The following is a 24,060-nucleotide window of genomic DNA, read 5'->3' on the forward strand; positions in this document are numbered from 1 at the left end:
GATAGCCTCACTTTGAGAATTTGTGCAATTCTGTAAAACCACAAATAATGGAGAAGGAAAGTGGGACAAAGAGAGAAGAAAGAGGGTAGGATTTAACCGAATGTGATTATTTTAGGTAGACGGGAAGATCAGTTCCCCCTTCCGCTTTTTTGTCCTTGATCTCCCTCCCTTTGTATTCCCAATCCTCCTCCTCATTCATCTGTCCTTCTTAGGGAATCTCAGAGATTTGGGTGGAGAGAAAGCTGACTTGTGAGTCTCGAATCAATCAGGGCCCCCCCCCCCTCCCTTCTAACTTGCTGCGATTTTGCCGACATCACGGGTAGTCTCCTCTCTCTCTCTCTCTCTCTCCTCTCTCTCTCTCTCTCTCTTTCTCTCCTCCTCTCTCTTCCACATTTATTCTGTCCCACTGCTTGCATCAAGCCAGCTCTTGCTTTCCTCTCATCTCCTTTTCACTCCACCAGGATATTTCCTTCTTCTCTTTCCATATCCGAACATATTCATGTTTTTCTGCCCTGCTTTTCCTTAATATCTCCTGGAATGTGGCACTCTTTGGCTTTCACTCTTTGTGGGATCTCCGCTTTGATCCAGGGTAGGTTCCTCACTATGTGCATATGCATGTAAGTATATAAATCTGTGTGTGTATGAAACTGTTATTTAGGAAAGAGAATGAAGGCAAACATTTAAAAGAAAGCAGCATAAGATCTTGGGTTTCTATTTTAATATTATTATTTTTTGGTTCTCTCACATGTGTGCTCTGCAAACCTGTTTGCCTGTGGGCAACCTTGTGCCACCAGATGTTTCGTGTGTGTGTGTGTGTTTACCACTGTTGCAGTCAAGAGAGAGCGAAAGAGGAAAAATCAGATGGAATCGGAGGGACGAGAGGCAGAATGAAACAAAATTGCTTTGCCATGAAGAATTAGACTCTGCAATCATAAATTGCACCTTCTCCCCCCTCCCGTCTCCTCTCTCTCTCTCTCTCTCTCTCTCTCTCTCCCTCTCTCTCTCTCTCGCTCTCGTTCATTTCTGTAAATCCATGAGTACATAGACTGCATAGAGGTGGCGGGGCACAGAATGCATTTCTAGATTCAGATCTCCGGTGTTGCTGTGGACATGTTGCTGCAGTGGAGTTGAAAGAGGGAGTGTGTGTGTGTGTGTTGCCATAGAAAGCCTCTCTCTATTTTATCTTTCATTCTTTCCCTCTCTTCTCTCCTGTCTGTCATAAAGCAGAACTTTTATTTGGGTTGTCAGTCTCCCACCATTTCATCTGGATTTGTTTCACATACATTCTCTTAATATATAATTCACTTATATTCATTGTCTTCATGTTTTCACAGTTGCAGGAAATTAAGTGTGTTGACGGAAATGTTGCAAAGCAACAGTTTCTGTTGATTTGACTATTTTTATGTGTGTACTTTGTGTTTTGTTTTTCTAGTAATGTGTGGAAAAATTGTAATAATAATTTTAAGATTTAATCCTTATTCTGACTCTATTTTAAGTTCCTCTATCTAAGTAGAAAATAGGTTAATATTATTGAAACATTAACCCTTCCTTTTACCACAAAGCATTAATGCACTTTTCAGAAAGGTGACTCTTAATTTAAACTTGTTAGAACACACCGCAGAGAAATAAAAGAAAATCAAACTAGTGATATCTTTTAAATTTTATACAATGTCCAGGGAGTTTTCAAATGTGAAAATGAATTAAATTTTCCCATCTTTTTAAACACTAAAAATTGAACATTTTTCATGAAGGGAAGCTGCATGTGATAACTTTATAATTGTTTCTCATAAGAATATGAAACAGTCATGCCATATCAACCTAATATTTCAGTGATTTAAATATATTTATTTAAATATTATAGAAAGAAATAAACAAATAAATATCTTGAGATAGACCATGAGGTCTATCAGACTCTAAATAGAATATTAACTGTAAAAAGCAGGTAGATATTTGCTAAATATCTGCACATTCTAAGTTTAAATTAAAATTCCATTCTTCAGATATTTCTTTCAGTAGTTCTTATTATTTACTTGCCTCTACCGTAAGTTCAAGAAATTTTTTATTAGAACCTCGAAAGCAATAAATACCTTGTCCTTTATGTGTCCAAGGTTGATCTTTCTGCTTGTTAATGAGTAAAACCATGTAAAATAATTCCCAGATAGAAGGTCATGGATATATCAGAGTCTGTGATCATTGGTGAAGGAACTTTTTAACTATTAAATTTAATTATCCTCAAATATAAATTATTTTTTGTGTCAAATAACCCTTCTTGGTTGAGTCTTAAGTTAATTGTGAACACATGACACTTACACCCTCACTATATTCACATTTGGTGTTTTGATTGAAGAGCTAGGTTCAAATAGGTTCAGTTGTGTATGTGGGCGGAGCATGTTCTTTTAATTTTCTCAGTCACCACAAGAGTAAATCATGTAAACAATGGCATCCCTCCACCTTTATTTCTATTTTCTTAACTTTACAAATTATGTATTCCAGGGGTTTTTCAGCGTATCTCGAGTCTGATGCACTTTAGGAAATGTCGTTGTACCTGAAAAACATTGCTTGATGCTTTTGCTAAACAACACAGAATGACCCTTAAGGATTTGTTATGTCAGTAATGCTACAAGCTCTATATTCTCTTCTCATTGCTGCTAGTGGTCAAAGTCAGTTGTGAATGCCAGTGGGAAGCTGACGATATTAATAAATTCAAGAACATTCTTGTATTAAATGTATTCTCTTCCATTCAGTCATACCTTTTCCACTCATGCCATGCACATACACACACTCTTCATGCAGCTTTTAAACCTCTTTTCAGGGGCTATTAGGCAGAAAGAACTGAGTTTTAAACTCTGGTGCTTCACAGATGTAGAATTTACGACAGCAAAATTTAAGGTAAACGCTAATGACACTAATTAGCAATTGTCAAAGGTGTCCTCACCTCTATTAATGTTCAGTCTTTTATTTTCTCTATTGTGTGTTATTTCTTTTAATTAAAGTCTCTTTATTTACCAGTGGAAAATATCTATTCATCCATCCATCCATCCATCCGACTGACTGATTGTCTGTTTTATCGTTCCGTCTGTTTATCATTCTATCTCGCCTCAGTTAATGAATGTCTTGATTTGAAGTCTCTGTTCTGGGCTGTACAGTATCTTCATGTCTTTCTGTCAGTGTCGGTGCAAGGTCCATACCAGCGGACCCTGTTGAAGAACCTCCTGAAGGATTATAACCGCATGGAAAGGCCTGTTGCTAACGACTCTCTACCGCTCACTGTCTTTCTGTCTATGAGCTTGATACAGATCATGGATGTGGTAAGTCACTCTTTTTTAGTGGTGCATGATAAATATCGGCCGATAATTAATGCGCATCTCGTCAGTAAAGCCGGTTCTCTAATCAGTGGTAAATTCCATCAGGTGCGTGATTTCACATAGAGCAGCTGTTACTACACAGAGCCGTTGTTAACTGACAAGCTGCACAAATCCATGCTGAGAATGAAAGCATTAATTATCGGCCGATATTTATTGTGTACCCCTACTCTTTTTCTTTTTATTGCCGTCATGTGTGCTGTGGAGTATGGAGTGTTCTGATAACCCAAGGTGTATTTTTTCTGGTTCCTCTTGTCTTTACGTGCTCACTTTTTTCTGTTGCGGCATTTTGTTAAACATGTTTTATTGACCCATTAAATATACTTCTCAAATTCTCTGCATACTGCTTTCTGACCTGGCTGAAATTATGTTCCACAGATTTGTTACATGATCTTCTTTACCCCTTTGGCTGTTTTCTTGTCACCACCTATTAACATATTGATGCTAGTTCAAGATATATTTGAAAATGGGGATCTTTTTTCAGCTTTTGCTAAGTGGTATTTATAGTTGACATTTATCTTTAAGCTCACAATTGGTTTTGAACTCACTCTAACTTTTCTTGCTCATACAGGATGAGAAAAATCAAGTATTGACCTCCAATATCTGGCTTAACATGGTAAGCCACATCTTAGTCGTTAGTAGTCTTTTTGTTTAAATAAATGACCTAATGACAAATCATTATATCTATGACATTAGTTCTTCTGGGTTCAGTACAGATTTGATGATGATTACCACAAAATTAACTCCCACTTGTCGTTTTTCTTCAAGAAAATGAAGGACAATTCTGGGTTAAAGCGAGGCACTTATAATGGAAGTAAATGGGGCCAATCCATAAATATTAAAGCACTCACTCTATTAATAGTAAAACCACAAAACTTTGTTGACATGACAATGTCACTCTTGAAACAACTTTAAAATTGACGATTTAAACAGCTTTATAGCTCAGATAATACATGGATTGGAACATATTTAATGTATTTTATTTTCTAAAGTGATGCATTTCTCCAAAAATCCACCCCATTCACTTCCATTGTAAGTGCCTCACTGTAACCTTGTTTTCTTGCTCTTTTCATTTAAAGGTCAAATTCAAAAGGTTAAAGTCAAAATATTAAATCTATTAAATCTGGCCTTATAAAGCATACTAATACATGTACATGTGTTGAAACAGCTGACACAGTTCTTTCTCTATATATTCTTCAGCACTGGTATGATCATTATCTGCAGTGGAACCAATCTGAGTACCCAGGTGTCAAAAACCTTCGCTTCACCACAGACCAAGTGTGGACACCAGACCTCCTGCTCTACAATAGGTATATAAGCATTTGTGTTACTGAAACAAGACATTTTTTTCCATTCATATTGTTACACTGAATAGTATAATTCTCATGTTTTAAGGTGGTTTTGTTTTGCTTTTCTTTTGGGGATATATTTCCATCTTGCGTCTTGTATCCGAGTACCTATTTTCTCATTTGTAAGTCACTTCGGAAAAAAACGTAAGTGACTCAAGTATATGGTACATCGCTCAATGAGAGATATGAAGTAATAGATTTGAAATCCAATAATCACAGTGATCATGCAAACAGACACTTCAGAATAAGAAGAAAAGCCTTCAGTGAAATGATACTTTCAAGCACAACATCAAAAATAGTTATCCGTGTGTGCTTGGGCAAAGAATCCTTGGGAACTGGAATCGGCAGACATTAGTTTGTGCATGTGTGATTGAGGATTGCAGTATTGGGGCTGTAATTCAAAGTGTGGGGCTAAACAGAAGAGCAACTACAGATCAATGAACTAAAATTTGGTCCTTAGGCAAAAGCAGATCGTTTAGTCGAAGAGCTGGTGTCCAAACAGCCTATTAACATCCTTCGCTGTAGACTTCCCGTTTTTTTTTTTTATTCACTTGGGAGCTTGCTACTTAGTTGTACATTAAATTTAATCATGGCCTTTATTATTCATTATTCATTCATTATTCATTCGTACCTTGTTATAACCTTATGAACCACAGTTCACGATCACATTCACTCTCATATTTAGCTTTCACTTTGAGTTAATCTGATGACTACCTAAATTTGCATCAAGATTTTGTCCTTATCGCTGTCTCTGAATGTTAATCATATCTTTGTCTGTTGGAGCTGGTGGCTTGGTATTTTTTTAAATGTGAACATTAATGTTTGGTGCTCATTCTTCGAATCTGGCTTGTAATATTTCCTGATACCCAATGTAAAATGTCTAATATATGCACCCTTTCTCCATTTGTAGTGCAGATGACAAGTTTGACTCCACCTTCAAATCGAATATTGTAGTAAACTCCAGTGGCTACTGCAACTACTTGCCTCCAGGTCAGTGTGAACGCTTATGCTTAAGGTTTATGGCACATATAATGATAAAAGCAATAGTAAGCTGCAGTTCACAACACAAAAACAAAACACCAGTGGTATTCAAAGGAAAGCGTTAAACTATAAAATGATTTCTGCATGGAAATAAACATAGGAAGGCAGCAGGAAAAGGTCACCTGTTTTATGGGAAGTGCAACAGTTGAAGCATGCTTGAATATTGTCTGTATAAATGCAGTTATACAGATGAAAAGATGTATTTTTTAAAGCCGTTTAAGTATTAAAGAGTTCTCTGCATACTCAGTGTGGAAATCAAAGAAGCCTCTTACATGTATCATAGTAAATGATGGTTCATGGTTCATTAATTTGTAGATTTGTACATAGGAAATGGGAAGATCATGAATTATGTTACAGCTACTTTATTTCCTCTGAGAGCAGAAGTGCTTAAGAATATGCATTGCAAATGCATATTGCATTTATTTTTGGAAAACTGAATGAGAACAGAAATCTCACTTCGATATGAAAATATATGCATTGTATGTTTAATGCAGGCTGAAGCAATGACATGGTTTCTCCAGTCTCATACAGTAGATTCACAGTTTATGTCTATGAAGAATACATGCATATGCAGATTCATACACAACAACACGCTTGGCACTAAAGCTGGAGTCTTTAAATAACCCTCAGAGTCACTGCAGATGCAAACAAACTCACATTCGCTATCATGAGAGCAGATCATGCCCCAGTGGCTCGTATATGCAGTTCACGCTGATTTTCATCACAATTTAACGCTGCTTTTCTCTTTCTCCTCGCATTAAAGTCATTCAGTCCCACAGTAGCAAACAGAAATCAAATGCCTTTTTGAAGTCAAGTCAGGCAGAGAGACGAGGAGAGAAGAAAAGCAGGGAGGAAAAAGACAGACATAAACAGAGAGAGAATCTCACATCTCGTTTTCAGAAATATGTTTATTCATTAGTGGCTTGTGGGTGTGAACAGATTTTGGTAATCCAGCGATCTGGGCAGATGCCAAGGACACACACAGAGAAAAAATAAAGCTTTGTTTATTTGCTGAAACTGTTTGTCCTGGCATCTGTGTCAGTCAGTGATGTTTTTGCTCATGGATGACGATAAGAATGATACTTGCAGTGAAAGGTGTTACAGCACATATGAATTTACCACATTTCATGAATTTAATTGATTATCTCTAATGAGCAAATCATATAAATCATGTCCAGAGTGTATTTTGTATAACGAAAAAAGTCTGTTTAATTATTTTTTTAATATACATTATTTTCTTGACAATTAAGGACACCCTGCAGTTTTTTTTTTTGCTTTTTAATTTAAACCAACATTAAATTAAAAGCTATAATCAACTATGACAATGTATAATCATTGTGCAAATATATATATATATATATTATATATATATATATATATATATATATATATATATATATATATATATATTATATAGATAGATAGATAAAGATAGATAGATAATTTAAAATGTCTTTGTTTTAATTGTCTTACAAATTCTAATATGTTGTGAAATAAATAATAAAAAAAAAAATCAATAAAAATAAAATAAATAAAAAAAAAAAAAAACAAAGCATTTATAGGAAAGGCTTAATTTTCTTTCTATTTAAATTTGGACTGAAATGTGACCTGAATATATTTTTAAAAGCTTTGATTTTTCAATACTCTGATTTTGAATTAAATGAACATGATTGCTATAAGTGTGCAGTAGATCAGAGACTCATTTAGAAGTAATCTGCAATGAGCAGCTTGTGTTGACAGCAGACTTCATTTCAGAGTAGATTACCCTATTCTAATATTGACTCATCCGCGTTTTGCGGTAGCATTCCTGTTGGTACTGACAGGAGATGCCCTGTAGGGCTGGTGACTCATTTTTCAGACAGATTCAAGGCGAACTACAGTGCCTGCATGTTCTTGAGTGTGTTACACAAAATCTGGGTGTGTATTTGGTCCATTTTGTTTATTTTTGCTGTACAAAGACTGGTTTGATGAGGTTTTGGGTCTGTATCTTTTTCAGAGAGTCCTCACAATGCAAACAAGTATAATTAAACATTGTGTGTGTATATATACTACTGATAAAAAGGCGGTGGTGACCAATGAAACACTTAAAACTACATGAATATGACATATATCAGCCCAAACATATGCAAGCGTGATTAGCAGGTGTCATGAGAGGCTTTTAGCAAGCACTGGCTACTCACACTCAGCTGGAGGATTCTGCTCTTCTCTGCGTCATCTTATTCAGTATTTTTCAGCATCTGTACTGCTTACCCCATGCCTCTCCTCTGAAGAATCCATTTAGCGGGATAGTGGTTTTGCTAGCTCGCTAGCCATTCTTATTGATTAGCTTTTAGGATTAGTCACTTTGTTCCCTGGAGCAGAAGCTGTCGACATGAAGAAGAAAGGCTGCAAAAATCCAGCAGAGGTCTGAGGTGCTTAGGCTGAGCTGTGTTTAAGTCCGGTATTGATTTAGATTTAGACTGATTTGAAAAAAATCACCATTGTGCTCTTGAGTGTACTTTAAACTGCTCTGCATAAGATTTCTCTAAATGTCAAGATAGCAGAGGAGATTTTTATATGCCGGGCCGGGGGTCTGGGTTAGCAAAGACAAAAAAGGGGGTCAGTTTGAGTAATTCTCAGTGGAATGATTTTTATGATTGACAAACCTTTGGAAATGCAAGTTGGTCACCCACTGACTCCCTCCACTTTGTTTCACTGTCAGCGGCATATTTTAGTTTGTGCCTACGACAGTGTTTTTTCTAAAGTAAAAAAAAAAAAATCTTCTTGCAAATGCATTAGGACTGGCATTGGATCGTAGCCACATGGAATACCCCCAGTTCCATAAGTAGGCTTAAATGTAATTAGTGCTGCTTTATAAGTCAAATTGCTCTTATACTTAGGGTTAGGGATTTAAGCAAAAACCCTAAGTATTAAATTTGGGGATATAAATAGGCACTGGACGTTGCTTGTTGAGAAGAGTTGTGCTTTTTCTAAGTTAAATATATTTTATATCAGTCTGACAACAAAACATGCAAAAATATCTCATTATACCTATTGAAGAAGCAACCATAACACGAGATAATAATATCATTGCAAATAGGGAGTTGATGTGAAATACTGACATGTCCTGTACTTTTAAAATGCATTTGTGAAAAGTTCCAAGGTAGGTCAAACAATTCAATCTGACATAATGACATCCTGGTGCAGCTGATTGTTTTTTTTTTAGTTTTTTGTATCAGCAGCCAATGAGATTGCTGCTCAACATTTAAAAAAAAACTTGGCTAGTGCTTGCTGTAGCTGTTGCAGTGCGCTTCAGAAACCCGTCCACCTTCCCCAGCTCCACCTGTATAGATCTACTATGGGGTGATTCATGTATGCTATAGGGGTTATTTCATGTATGTTATATTTGCAGCAGCAGTATTTCTTGCATGCTCACATACATATAATATGTGTATGATCAGGCCAAGCATTTTCAAAGTGTTTTTTTTTTCTGTTCTTTTCCCCCCCAAAACTGGAAATTGAGATCCTGGGACCATTTTCAGTAGACTTTCTGGTCTTCATCTGACCATATATTAAAGAGAATCTTCTGTCTCATATCAGAGGCCCAGCACAGAGGTGAATTATTTAAGAATCTTCTCAAGCAGTGTAGATCTGTTTGAGGAGATTTGTGGATGGGGTCAGTACAGCAGAACATTATGTATCACCTGAAAAATATCACTTTTATCGGAAAATCAATGTTTCTCTTTTTGTACGAAATCTTTTAGCTGTTTTATCCGTTTTTTCCTCAGCTCTGGAAACTCGACTTTTCAAAGGCTAAAATGTATTTAGCGTAGTCAAGGGAATGAACAGCATGTTCTGTTGTTTTTTTTTTTCTCCTTTGAAATGCACTGTAATGCTTTTGAGTTACTTATGCTTTCCTATTACTAGTGGTGTTTGCTACAAAAACATCACTCTCACTTTGTTCATTTGAACAAACTCCTAAGCCTACTGTAACTTCACCCTCATCATGAATGATGATTACTGCATGAATGATACATGTGCTTTTTAGTTTGATAAATGATTGAAACCAGGATAAGTTTTTTTCATGACCATTAACAGCAACCACTGAAAACACAGCAGAAAGTCTGACAGCCACTCAGAACACTTTAGAATTGAAAAGTGTTGGTGCTACAGCTTGCAGTTTTGTCAGTTATTCTTCAGTAATTCCATTCAAGCACAAGTACTGGACTCACTTATACATCTGTGGCGATTTAGTCCTTGTGTATTAAAATATGTTTGCTATGTGAAAATCACTTATTCAGAACAGTCTGTAAAAGGCTCATGGTGTGCTTTTTGGGTAAATTTGCTGGATTGTTGAATCAGTGTTCAGAGGCAACATAAGCTTCCCTTTTCCTACCTTTGTTCCATTTCAAGTGTGATTTCTTCAATAAATATGGAAGTATCTGATTAGGAAGCCTCTTCAACTGCTATCCGGTATAAAACAAATTACTCTTATTACTGGTGCCATCCATCTGTCATAATGCTTCTTTTCAGTGTTCAAATTGGCTTATTCGCAAGCTGTTTGAAACAATAAACGAGTTTATCTGCCTAATTTGTGGTATTTAAACTTGAGTGAGTCTATTTGGTTGCTGATATGACTCATCTAGCTGGTGTCTGTGTCTGTGTGTAATAATAATGAGAGTGTCAGCCTGGTTATCTGTACAGTGCATAAAGGTCTTTATGTAATGGTGTTTCCTAAGGCGCTGGCATTTCTGAATGTGTATTTTTTAACTGTCTGGTTTTTACTCCAGTGAAAAGGTCAATTGGATTCAATTTGGTGTTGGCTGCTGCAATATGGCGCTGATGAAGAAGCACCTTGGCATTTCGAGGCAGTACATTCGTCAGGCAGTTGAAATCAGAATGAAAATCATAGATATTTTTCCTCTTTTTTTTCTCATATTTGTTCTCTTCATCCCAGGTATCTTCATGAGCACCTGTAATGTGGATGTACGCTGGTTTCCGTTTGACATCCAGAAGTGCGAGCTTAAATTTGGCTCGTGGACGTTTGACGGATGGCTGCTGGATCTCCAGATGAATGAGGCTGATATCTCTGGCTTCATGCCCAACGGAGAGTGGGATCTTGTGGGTGAGTAGAGACAACTTCCCTTGTAAGCTTCTCACAACCAAGCGAACGTAACACCCACAGGCAGATTATGATGTGTGCTTTGTGTTGCTGTAGTAACTGCCAGCGGCTCAGGCAGCGAGAGGTCACTTTGGCAGATGGCATACTTAAATGGGTAAAATGCATACTGCGTATTTTTGAAACTCACAGATGTTGTAAGTACACCTTTAAAGCTTGCAGGCCCGAGAACTCTTTCCTGCTGTATAGAACTAAAAATGGCTTCAGAATTGGAAAAGAAAATATCCAGCCCATCTTGTTAAATTCATGTCCATTCATATTCATCCGATGAGCCTGTTAGTATTCAAATTAATGTAATTAAATTGAGTGGATAAGAGGAAGCGGACTGGAAAAACATCTTGCACTGCACAATTCTGTCTCTTACTGACTCTTCTCATTTGCTTCATTGTGTAATTCGCTATTTTGCTGTGCACATCTGTAATATCAGGCCAGTCACTCTCTTGAACTTTTCTTTATCATTTTTAAAAAGAGTGTGCAACGGTTTACATATCTTAACAATACAGCCCTGCTGGAATTAAAACCAGCGGGTACGCTTTTTTTTTTTAAGGTGTCCTTCCTACATATTAATTACAAATTTCAGTATTGAGTAATATTAATTAACTACATCTACTTACATTTATACCTCATTAGGGTCAGGATTAGGGCTTGGCTAAGGGTTACTTGCATGTAATTATGCATATAATAAATTGTTATTGTAATAGTAAGTACATGTAACGTGTAAAAAGGACACTTTAAGTGGTATAAACTGGTCCAAGGTGGTTTAGGTACTTATTTTCACTGGATTACAGCCATTATGGATCAATCTGTGACTTATTGAATGAACTGCTGATTATAGGCCATAATCAGAATTTAACCATGCTGTAAAGCAGGGGTTCTCTCAAACTTTTGGTTAACCTAAAATAATTACTTGCACTACTTAAGAGAATAAGTACCATTTTTAATAATTCAGTGAAACATTTGCATGTTCACATTAAAAAGAGGGTTTATTTTAACCTTAGCTGGACTTTAAAGTGGAAACAAATTTATTTTTGGTTGTGTTAGTGCCTCAGTCCATTAAATTTACACTACAAATTACAAGTTTATTTTTCATATAATGACACTGACCACAGAAAAATGACACAAAATGCAAGTTTTTTTTTTCATGTCTTGTGACCAAACACAGATGTCAAACCAAATGCAGAATTTGGTTTCCTTCTTGCCTTTTACATTTTTGAAAGGCTACCGAGGACACTAATGATGTTCAGACAAAAGGATGATGCTCAGTCACATAGAAGAACTTGCTTCTGGCTGGCATCTGCTGATTAGGATGTTGTTTTTGTCTAGTAGATCAAAGGTGGAAGAGCAGCTTTGGCTGCTCTTTGAGGACAACAGCATCTCTTTGAACATGAGACCAATCCACAGAAAAAACAAGTACAGGTATTTTTTTTAACCTTCCTTCATTTTATACTCATTATGTTCCTCCATTTGTGTCTGATCAGGTGTGCCGGGCACAAGAAATGAGTTGTACTATGACTGCTGTAAGAACCCTACCCAGATGTGACATTTGTGGTGACCATCCGCAGAGGACCGCTCTACTACGCCTTAAAAACCCTCCTCGTTCCCTGCGTCCTCCTTTCATCAATGACCTTGCTTATCTTTCTACTGCCTGCCGACTCCGGAGAGAAGATTTCACTAGGTATTATGAAAGATAGACAGAGAAAGAGAAATATATTGACAGCTTCTTGAAGCAGGAAAAAGCGGAGATGGCATCAAATTTAAAGACCCTCTTTTTTGGAGTTAGATTATGTACGTGTTTTATAACTAAACATGACTGATTTAGAAGAAAGATGCTGTATATTTTTGCATATCTCGATTTCAGTGCTGAGGAAAATATAATTCCACAGGCTTGGCAAGGTCTAGACACAAAACAGAGAGCAGGGACATGGCAAAAGAAAATGTGTGGGGTGCTCATTTCATAGATAGCGCCTGATTTATCATGTCGAATGAACTCTTGGTTTACATCAAGGGCTTTTATCCACGTTTTTTTCCACTCGGGTCGGGAACTCGCTGTCAAGAGACTTTTGCCATCAAAAGATGCAGATAGTTCAAAGAGGAGCAAAAACAGTCACAAAATAAAAAAAAAAAATAATATAAAATACTTCCGTCAAAAGTAAAGAGGCATGAACTCACAGTATATAAGTACAGGAGAGAGTGAGAAGACAGAAGCTTATATAGAGAATGGAAAAGAGGCGCACCAGGCAGTTTCCCTCAATTCAAGAATGTGTATCACTGCAAGCACGGGAAGGGAAGTGCTTTGCTGTTCACTCATATTGGCAATTAATCTATTGATGTAATTAAAGCAGTGATGAGTCAATGTGTGTAAGAGAGAGAATGCATTGCACTTTCCAGGAACACGACCTGCAATATTGAAACATCTTTGATAGATGTAGTATCAGAAACTAGCTTAGGACAGACCTCAAAACAGTTCAAACATAAATTTTATATGTTTTCCTAAAAAGCATGTATTAAAGGGATAATCTACCAAAAATTAAAGTTTTGTCATCATTTACTCAACCTCATGTCATTCCAAACCTGTATGACTTCCTTTCTTCTGTGGAACACAAAGGTAGATATTTTGGAAGATGTTGGTAACCAAGCGTTTGTAAGTGAGAGGGTATGAGACAGCTCTGGTTTAAAAGAGTTTAAATTTTTTTGTTGTCAGTCATAATTTAAGGGGGAAAAAAAAGCAGACACTGGACATGGATGAAGCTTTCTAGAGCGCATGTGATGACCGCCCATGTTCACACACAACATCAAATGGAGTATACTTTGAAAGGCTACACATTCAATTGTATAAAAACAAGGGATATTTGGGGCTTTATATTAAAAGAAATATCTTTTGTGTTTTTCAGAAAAATAAAGTCATACAGGTTTGGAATGACATGAGGGTTAGAAAATATTGACAATTTTCATTTTTGGGTGGACTACCAAACTACACAATGTCAATTTAATTAAGTGCATTTATTATTTTTCTTATAGACACCAGTTCAGTAAACAAGAATGATGAGTAACTTACATGTTAACAATACTGGCAGTTATTATTTCTATTTTTGCTGCCAACAAAAATATTTCCAAACAATCAATGGTTGATCATCTGTGTCTTTTTGAACAAATCAGATGAGTGAGTGACTCAAAGACTCACTGTAAAAAACAAAACAAAAAAACAATAAAATTATGGCACAATGTACTGTTAATTTGAAGGAATTTTCCATATAGTTTTTTTTTTTTTTTTTTTTTTTTTAACAGGTGTTTTACCTGTTATTTCTTTTTTTTAATTTTGCACTCCAGTGTTTTTTTTAATTAACAGTGCTAATTGTATTCCTAAATGAATCATTGTTTTTGAATAAATTGGATAATAGATGACTCAGTGACTCGCTTATTAAGACAGTAACTTGTTTCATAAATCACTTAGTGTTTTTGAATGAGTCATTTGCAGTTCAGTGACTCACTTACAGTATAATCACTTGTTGCCACCTCCTGACAGTTACTGAAAAACCCCACCATTAGTGCACAGGCTGTAATACAAAGAAATGCAAACAGTGAAAGGTCCAATAACTGTGTTCAATTAATCAGCATATAACAAAATTAATTAATTTTAAATTTTAATGGTAGCCCTGATGTAAAGCCAAGAGTGTTTTTTTTTTTCACGAAATCCAGTTGATGAATTCAGTTAGTCTCATTTGGTGGAGTATTTGTGACAATAATTTTATTGAGTGTTCATTATGCCAAGATAGCACTTATAAATCTAAGCAAAAAAAAAAACATATGTAAGAGGAAGGAGGCTGAGTGAGAGAGCGGAAGCAGATTTAAACAGCAGATAGAGATGGATGAATTGTGTGTGGTGTGGGGGGAGAGGAGGGAGAGATGGATAGCAGCTGGAGAGGGAGGGAGATGACTTGAACTGAACTAAAGAGCGATTGAGGAAGAGAAATGGCCTGATGTAATTCACTTTATGTATCACTCCATCAAGCCTTGCACTGCCGTCCAATCAGATCCAATCAAATTCTGTCAATATGAGTTACATCCAATAAGAAGCTGTGTTTGGGCATCTAATGTAGTGCCAGTGTCTCACATAACTAGAGATGCTGTATAACTACGCATTTATTTTAGTGGTCGACTGCTATTGGTTTTTCAGTGGGAGATGCTAATATCTACACTGCCGGACTGGAGATAATATAGTAATACAGAATATGATTCATAGTAATAAGAGATTAAAAAATAGCTCAGATTAAATAAACTTTAATTTCACACAGTTTAATGAAGTCAAAAAAAAAAAAAAAAAAAAAAAAAAGACACTATATAAACAATACATATCTAAAAATGTCCAAATACTGACCAATTCATTGACCTGGACCAGTCAACATTTAATATCTTGTTAGATGTGTATAATTCATTATGCAATTACATGTATGTTTCATGCAGTCCATTTCTTTTTGTTTTATACCTATTCACAGGTATTACTGTGCTACTCTCATTAACAGTCTTCATGTTATTGGTGGCAGAAATCATGCCAGCAACCTCAGACTCCATCCCGCTAATAGGTAAAGCATGCATGTCTGTGTTTGTGAATATTTTAACATTTTAAAGGAATTGTTTATCCAAATTTGCTGCAAAATTGTACTCGCCCTCAGGCAATCCTAGATGTCCAAGATCACTTTCTCACCAATGGATCCTCTGCAGTGAATGGGTGCCGTCAGAATGAGAGTCGAAACAGCGGATAAAAACATAAAACACAGTAAACCATAAGTAATCCACAAGACTTCAGTCTTGAGTCGTGTGGATTACTTGTGGAATATTGTGATGTTTTTATCAGCTGTTGTACTCTCATTCTGACGGCACCCATTCACTGCAGAGGATCAATTTAGTAAACAAGTGATGTAATGCTAAATTTCTCCAAATCTGTTCTCATTAAGTAACAAACTTATTTACATCTTGGATGACCTGATTTTACATTTTTGGGTGAACTATTCCTAGTTTGTTCTTACAGTATGTTTCAATAATTCAGCATCTATCCCTCTTAGTTCTTTTGCAATGACAAAACAGGGCTCTTTGAATGTATTGGTCTTCATTCAAGCCTTTGATCTTATTGTTAATGATATGTAAAATTCGGTGCATAAGGACGTATATTTTACGTGTGCTGAGATGCACACATTGCACCACTGAAGAATAAATTGATCACCATTCTGTATCACGGCCAAAAGCCCTGGTCTTGGCAACCATACGCTTGGCTTCTCATGGTAATTTGCAACATGAATCGTAAAAGCCCGCTAACTGGAAATGATGAGCAGGTCAGGAGAGAAAAGCAGCAGGAGAAAAATAAAAATGAAACCGACCTAGAGATGATCCAACAGAAAAAAACAGTCTGCCCCACATTCTCTTTTCCCACCCTCTGGTTTATAGGCCCTCAGAAGCCGTAAAGATGTAATCTGCAGAAATGCGTTTGCTGGAAGAGTGTTCACCCACATCGCTTTGTCTCTCCTGTCCGAGTCCCCCTCTCCTTTATGATTGAGTTTTTATGGTTCACTCATCTGTTCCTCATTCTGCCTTTCTTCCCCGCGTCACTCTTTTATAATCAATGCCCCTTTTTTGTTATATTTGCCCTGGTTTTTATTAGCATGACTGGATGATAAAAGGCTATTCTGCTAAGAGAGTAATAAATGAAAGGTTTATGCATGCTTTTCTCTCTTTGTTTCTCTCTTAGGACAGTATTTTGCCAGTATAATGATCATTGTTGGAATGTCAGTTATTGCGACAGTGGTTGTGCTCCAATATCACCATCATGACCCCAACGGAGGGAACATGCCCAAATGGGTACGTCTGTTCACACACAAACACATACACAATTAATGCCCTAATTCACAAATGCAAGCAGGAACGTCTCTCATGTCAGTTGCATTGAAAGCAGTAATTTACTTATTCAATGATAATAGAGATAAAGCCAACAGAAGGGGACTAAATGAGTAAATGGGATGCAGATGGATATAGATCTGTGATCTGTCGGCGCTGATGAATGACCGTATTTGAGCGTTCTGCAAGCCAATTAGCAGCTCAGCTGATGTGCTCCGGCCCTGCTGATCGAACCCCATTCACTTACAAAGCCAAATGCAACAAGAGAAAGCTGACAAGTGTATTTACTCAAAGAGGCTGACATCAATTCTGCGTCACAACTGGATTACGTGCTTCTTATAAAATGACATTATATGCTACTGTTCAAATGTTTAGGGTTGGTAAGGTTTTTTTTTAATTTTTTTGAAAGATCTCTTTTATGCCCACCAAGGCTGCATACATTGCGTATTACAATTTAACACAACTGTTTTCTATCTGAATATAATTCAAAATGTAGCTATTTATTTCAGCAGCCATTACTCCAGTTTTCAGTGTCACATGATGCCTCAGAAATCATTTTAATATGCTGATTTGGTGCTTAAGAAACATTTCTTAAATGTTTTAATGTTGAAAACAGCTGTGCTGCTTTATATTTTTGTGAAAACCTTCATGCATTTTTTTTCAGGATTCCTTGATGAGTAGAAAGACGAACAGCATTTATTTGAAATAGAAATCTTTTGTAACATTCATGCATTTACTGTCACCTTTGATGAATTGAAAGCATCTTTGCTAAGTAAAAGTATTATTTCAATGGTAGTGTATGTGTTAGGATGGCCTCAAAAGGCTCAGATCTCAATGATTATCTGGCCCTTAGACATGACTTCTATCTTCCTTAAATGTAAGACTATGGAATTTTTTAACTGCTGGACAAAAATTCAGTTGCACAATTTGAGGATTAGGACTGAAGGTTAGATGTTTATTTAATTTTTAACTCAAAGTATCTGTAATAATAATAGTGACATGGTTGCCTGAGCACAACGTCCTAGGATCCTATCCTGGGATCAGCTTTTAGCAACATTCACACCCAATGCACAACATGTGTAGTTATTGAAAATGTCCACCAGAGCCATAGCTCAAAGGAGTTGAAAAAGAAAACCCTCTTTATCTGAACAACCAGGAAAAAGCAACGCTTACATAACAGCAACAGTAGTTATCTTACAATCTAAAGAGCTAAAAAGAGATACAGTTCAGAGGAAGATGCTAAAAGGTGGATACTGATCAGGGAAAGATGTTGTTGTGATGCTTGTCAAACCTTCAAGGGCAAACACACACCTAAACATTCTAGAGTGTCTTGGTAATGCCTGTTTTTTCATTATATATATACTGCAACATTTTTGACATTGCACTAGTTGCACTGTTTTTGTTTATGATAGCCAAACATGCATTGGCTTGCACTGAGTGATCTTTTAATACACCAAAACGTGTAAAGATGCCAAAAAAAGACCTAGTTGCTTAAACTGCAGTTTTTCTGCAGATGAAAGCATTGTCAACCCCACTAGTCATACATTTTGCCATGCTTTATGCCTCTCCTTGGCCAGGACTCGGCAGTGCAACTGAATAATTCTAGCTTGTCACCTCTTTATCTCTCTCTGTGTCATAGTCCTCGCTGTCATATGTTGCTGTTTTACAACTCCTTTCCTTCCAAAACCTTTCCCCTCTTGACTCAGCAGATGCTAGCTGAAAAAAGATTTGCATGGATTATTTTGCTTTATTTGTTGCTCAGACAATGCTGTATAACCTTTTGTTTAGACTGTACGTGTAGAGCATATGTAGTATATATAGTTCAAAATGGCTTGACATGCTGCTGTGAAATGCATGCTTCCTCTTACATAAATACATAAAATTATCAGCTTGCATATTGGATTTTACTTTTAATATTCAAAGCTAATGTTGTTTACTGAGAAAGCAGGATATGGGTAAAATTTCATTCAGTTTCAAAAGTTGGTACCATAGGGAAATAAGAAAGATTTGAGATTTATACAAAGATAATATTCTTAACTTGTAGAAAAGTATAGTATCTCCAAATAATTCCAGTTGCACAGTTTTATTAATTCAGTTTTGAATAAATCATCCTTACAGTATCCACAACTAGCAACACTGGAATGAGTAGCACTAAGAAATACACATAATTCAAGGTGACTTATTTATCATACATTTTTGAATAAGTATTAATTATAAAAGAGTAGCATGGAGTGAGGATTTAAAAACAACAGAAATAAATCTGATGTACTTTTTTTATATAAAATATGAGGATAATTATAACCAATAGACACACACATTCTTTTCTATATAAGAATACATGTTATTTTTGTTATTTAGTTATATATATATATGTTATAAAAGTTATAAATTTTATCACTCAGTGTTCAAAAATTGAGGCATTAAAGTGATAGTTCACCCAAAAAAGAAAATTCTATCATTAATTACTAACCCTAATGTTGTTCCAAACCCATAAGACCTTTATCTTTGGAACACAAATTACGATATTTTTGATGAAATCCTGTTCATTTGCCTTCTCTCAGGTTCAGATAGTCCTGCTCCAGTGGGTGGCATGGTTTTTGCGTATGAAGCGTCCTGGTGAGAGTGAAGACCCTGAGCGCCCTCCCTGTGCCCCTCACTTAAGACGCTGCTCTTCTGGTTCCCAGAGCGGCAGCCTCCCAAACGCACCCGGTTCTGCCTCTGCAGATCTGCACCACCACCACCACCACACGTCCTCTACGTTACACCCACTTCATCCCCAAAGCCTTCTTCAAGCCGCGGCGGCAGCCGGCCACACCCACCATCTTCACAATCAGACCAACAGTGCCAACAACAATGGCAACCTGCTCTACATCGGGTTCTCCAGTCTCGACGAAGCTTCGCCACCATCCTTGCTCGCCGAATCTGTGCAAAGAAACAGCATGTCGGGCGGCCCACGTCCTGCAGTAGTTTCGCCTCCAGCAGTAGGATCCAGCCCACCACCTCACCTGCCCTCACAGTTCTGCAGCCCTCCACCGCCTCCCACTCCCAATCTGGAGGCCACGGGTTGTCCGAGCACAGTGTCCGGCGGCGGCGGAGGCTGTTCTTGCTCGGGGACCAGTGGCGGAGGAGACCCACAGCTTCAGGCTATTTTAGAAGAGGTGCGATACGTTGCTGATAGGTTCCGCGGACAGGATGAGAACGACAGCATGGCTGAACAGTGGAAGTTTGCTGCAGCCGTAATCGACCGACTTTGTCTGGTGGCATTCAGTGTTTTCAACATCATCTGCACCATCTCCATTCTCATGTCAGCACCTAACTTTGTGGAGGCAGTTTCCAAGGACTTCATCTGATTGCTTTGTTGGAAAAGAACGTGCATCCGGGAAACTTGGGTTTGACCGTGAATGGGGAATATTCATCTCCCTAAAACAGTGACTTAGCTTTTTTTTTCAAGACTGTGTTTGGAATAATGCAGAATCTTGAGGTTTGGATCGAGAACGCTTCTGATTGGACATTTAAGGCTCGCTCAGACATCTCAAACTGAACTATAATGCTGGTGGAACGGTAAAGACCTTCACCGCAAGGTGTCTGTAAATGACAATCGGGTTGGTTCACTATATGGTAAAATGTTCGGAAACGGAATGAATGAAAACCTAAACATAAAAAGTGAAACACTGATTATTGACCTTCTAACTGTGTCGAACGCCTCATAACCCGACATGAACCTCTGAGGAACGGCCAGTAAAGTGTCACTCAAACTTGTGTGACATTGTACATCTTACATCTAGCACAGTGCAAAACTTCTCTAAGATGTCAAAATCTATTTTGGTAACGTTCATCAATGGGAAGGCGAGGAGAGAGGGAGGGAAGAGCAGAAGAGACAGAGAGAAATATTGATAATAGTGACAGACATGAGGTGAATGGCTCATGTCATTCCCAGATCAAAAAAACTCATCTTAAAAAAATGAAAAAGACACTTGTTTCAAGGACAGATAGGAGAGTTGTAGAACTGCTAGAGGGTTTGAGTGGGTAAAATAATGGAGAGATACAGAAGAAGTGAAAGATGGAATACCCCTCTGACGTGGACAGAGATATAGACCGATGGAGAGATTAGGGCCTCACAAGACGACAAGGCAAGAGCAGAACAAGGGTAATGAAAGACAAAATGAGACCGAGTGTATTAGAGAAAGAGACACAGTCAGCGCAAAACGAGAGAAGGATGGGCTGAAGAAGTAGTTCAGACAAGTGGATAAGAAAATGAAAGAGTGATAGGGGAATTAGAGAGGGATGGACAGAAACAGACGGAGAAGGCGGTCGGGGGGGGTAAGTGAGACTCAGCAACATTTACTGGCAAGAGGAAGAATGGCTTCGCAGCTTGAGAGAAATAGCGCTCATCATGCCCCAAAAAAGCCAAACAGTGAGTGCATCCATCACAAAACAGATGAGGAGAGAAAAACATACTGCGGAAGGGAAGTGGGAAAGAGTGTGGGAAAGAAAGACTAATAATCCCCTGAGGACATACTGGAGACATGGCACAAAGACAGTGGAGACATGGGTAGAAGCTCCTTTCCTCTCTCCCATCATCTCTGTGAAATGACAGACAGTGTGAGGTGTCCAGAGATGATCCTATGAATATCTTAAGTAGGAGCAGAGCCACAATCACAGTAACTGTGCCCTTATTCTCTACTGTCACTTAAAAAAACAACAGGTATTTGAATTAAATCTCTTTCTTGCTGTTTTTCACACTTACACATACAGTGTCCTACAAATGTTTGTAAACGCCTTGGTAAAGTGGGGTTTTGCACAATATCAGCATAAATCCTTACAATTTTGTGAAGATTTTGCATTAAGAGACTACACAATCCTTTTAGTAAATAAAATATTAACATATCCAGAACATACGTGAGCTGTTGTAACCTGTTTTGTGGTCTGTTAAGTGTGCTGACCCAATAATCTTCAAAAAAGAAAGCTAGGCCAGTTAAAGCCAGTAAAAAAGCATCATAATCTAACTCTGATGCGTATTTATTTACATTATGTAATCCAAAAGAAAATCACTTTTATTGATCTTCAGTAATAATTGCAAGTTACTTTAATGCTTCCATTCTAAGAAATGATTTGTGCTGACACTGTTCAAAGCCGACTGGGCGCTGTTTTCACATCCATTATTCTGCTTGTCCATAGTTTTCTATGAAAACAAGCACTAGAAGAATGTTTCACTGCTGAGTTTGCGTACTCTTGAACGGTTCTAGGTCTTGTTTTTTTCCTACTACCCTGCATCTAATGAACACATTCTGTGTGAATGGCCCCTTAGCATGTTTTCAAACTTTTGTAGGGCACTGTACAACCAATGAACATTAAGCAGAATATTACCATTTCAGTTGGCTTGTCAGTAAATCTTGGCATTTAAAGCTATTGTGTGTAATTCGTGAAAAAAAAAGATTGTTTCCAAACAGGTTGCCTATCCATTCCCCCAATTTGCCAGTGTTTGGGCAAACAGGTAGTCATTCCTGTTCATTGGAAAGCAGTGGAAGCTGAGACACGTGTTCAGGGAAACCAGTTTTGCACTTGGGTTTGTTGATGCTAGTGGCATATAAATGACTCCTCTGAACAAGTTGTAAATAACCTGGGCTGTTTCTTTAAAGGTTGAATGGCTATAGTTGAGTTTGGTAGAAAACAAGGCTATTGTGTTGTTGAATTTAATTCTTGTTATGTGACTTACTGGGCCTGGCAATTCACAGAAAAACAGAAATAGAGTTGCAGATGAACAATTCACAGTGAAGGTCTTCAGAGGAATGACTGAAGCATATTGTGGTTTCACACTAAATAGACTGTATACTGAGTCAAATCTGCCTTTAGGCCGCTAAACCTTTCAGTAGAATTTTTATGATAAACCAGATGGAAAACCTTTTTTTTTTTTTTTTTTCTATTGTCATTAAAGCAATTAGTGGTTGTTACGGTATTAATTAAAGTTCATCGAAAAAGGTACACGCTGCCAAAAGATTGCTGCTGCTAGCTGTGCTCTTATGAAATGCCAGCCATTTTGTCTTAATGGGGGACCAAGCAAATTACTTTCAAATTTCTCTCTTTCTCTTTCTCTCTCTCTCTCAGATGCAGACACAAACCATTTCCCATCTTTGAATAAAGTATTCTTTTCTAATATGCAGTCTGTGCTTCGTTATTTCATGGCTAGCTGAAGCTTAAACAAGGAAAATGATAGAGCTGAAAATAAGAGCGGGAAATGTGTGACATTGCTGATGCAGAATGAGAGACGAGTAGGGCTATGCCTGTCATTTTTAAATAAATGTACATTTTAATTTCCTACATTTAAATTAATATAGAAGCAGGTTGTCTAAACAAGCGATAATTTGCAAAGCTCATGTCAGAGTTTGAAAATACATACTTTCAGTAATGATGTAATATGCAATTCTGAGTTTATTTCTTACACAACAAATATATCGTATCATGAGTTACGTGAGCTACTGGAGCAGACAAATAGGAAATCTAGATCTCTAAACAGACAGAGATGGGGAAATGCTGACGTGTGGTCCCGGCTGGACAGGATTTTAATTGATCACTTGTTCATGAAGGAGGGATGGAGCGATGGAGGGGGAAAGTTAATGGTGGGGAGAGAGGGCAGTGTCTCAGCCCCTGGGTGGATTTATGAAGGAAAGCACTCGCGCATCACGTACACCACCCCCAAAACTGCCAAAACACTACAAACAAAATGTTATAAACTACAATGATTATTAGATTACAATGTAATTATGTTAAAATCAAGGCCAATTATGATCACAAAAACATTAAAAATGCTTTTTACTGCTATATTGTGATGAATTTCAGGCTAAAACAGTTTTTTTTAAAGAGAAAAATGGCTAGATGTTATATGGAAGGATGTATTAAGGAAGTAAATGGGCTCAAATTTGATTTCATATTTCTTTAATAAAACGTATTTATAAATTAAATAAACATTGATGAATCAATATCAAAGTTTGGATGAATCTGTAAATGAATTAACATAAAGGTTGTTGTCAAACTAGTAATTTCACTAAAAAAATTTTTTGCGATTGACGGGTGTAAATTAAGTTTCTACGATTATGATTTGAGCTATTAAACTACATCAACTTTCATTCACAAATCTCTGTTTTGTTATAATACAGTTCTGAACCAAAATGGTGATGATTTGACACCATTTTCAGAGTGCTGGGCTAAAAATGCCACTTTAGGAAAGTAAATGTCCATTGCAATTTTGACAACATTATGATGATCC

General features: G+C 37.1%; 1 pseudogene; it reads left to right on the forward strand.

Moving 5' to 3' along the window:
- Positions 1-507: 507 nt before the first annotated feature.
- LOC109071523 lies at positions 508-22,944 on the forward strand (annotated as a pseudogene).
- The last annotated feature ends 1,116 nt before the right edge of the window (positions 22,945-24,060 follow it).

Source organism: Cyprinus carpio, unplaced genomic scaffold, assembly GCF_018340385.1.
Source record: "Cyprinus carpio isolate SPL01 unplaced genomic scaffold, ASM1834038v1 S000006749, whole genome shotgun sequence".
Taxonomy (NCBI): domain Eukaryota; kingdom Metazoa; phylum Chordata; class Actinopteri; order Cypriniformes; family Cyprinidae; genus Cyprinus; species Cyprinus carpio.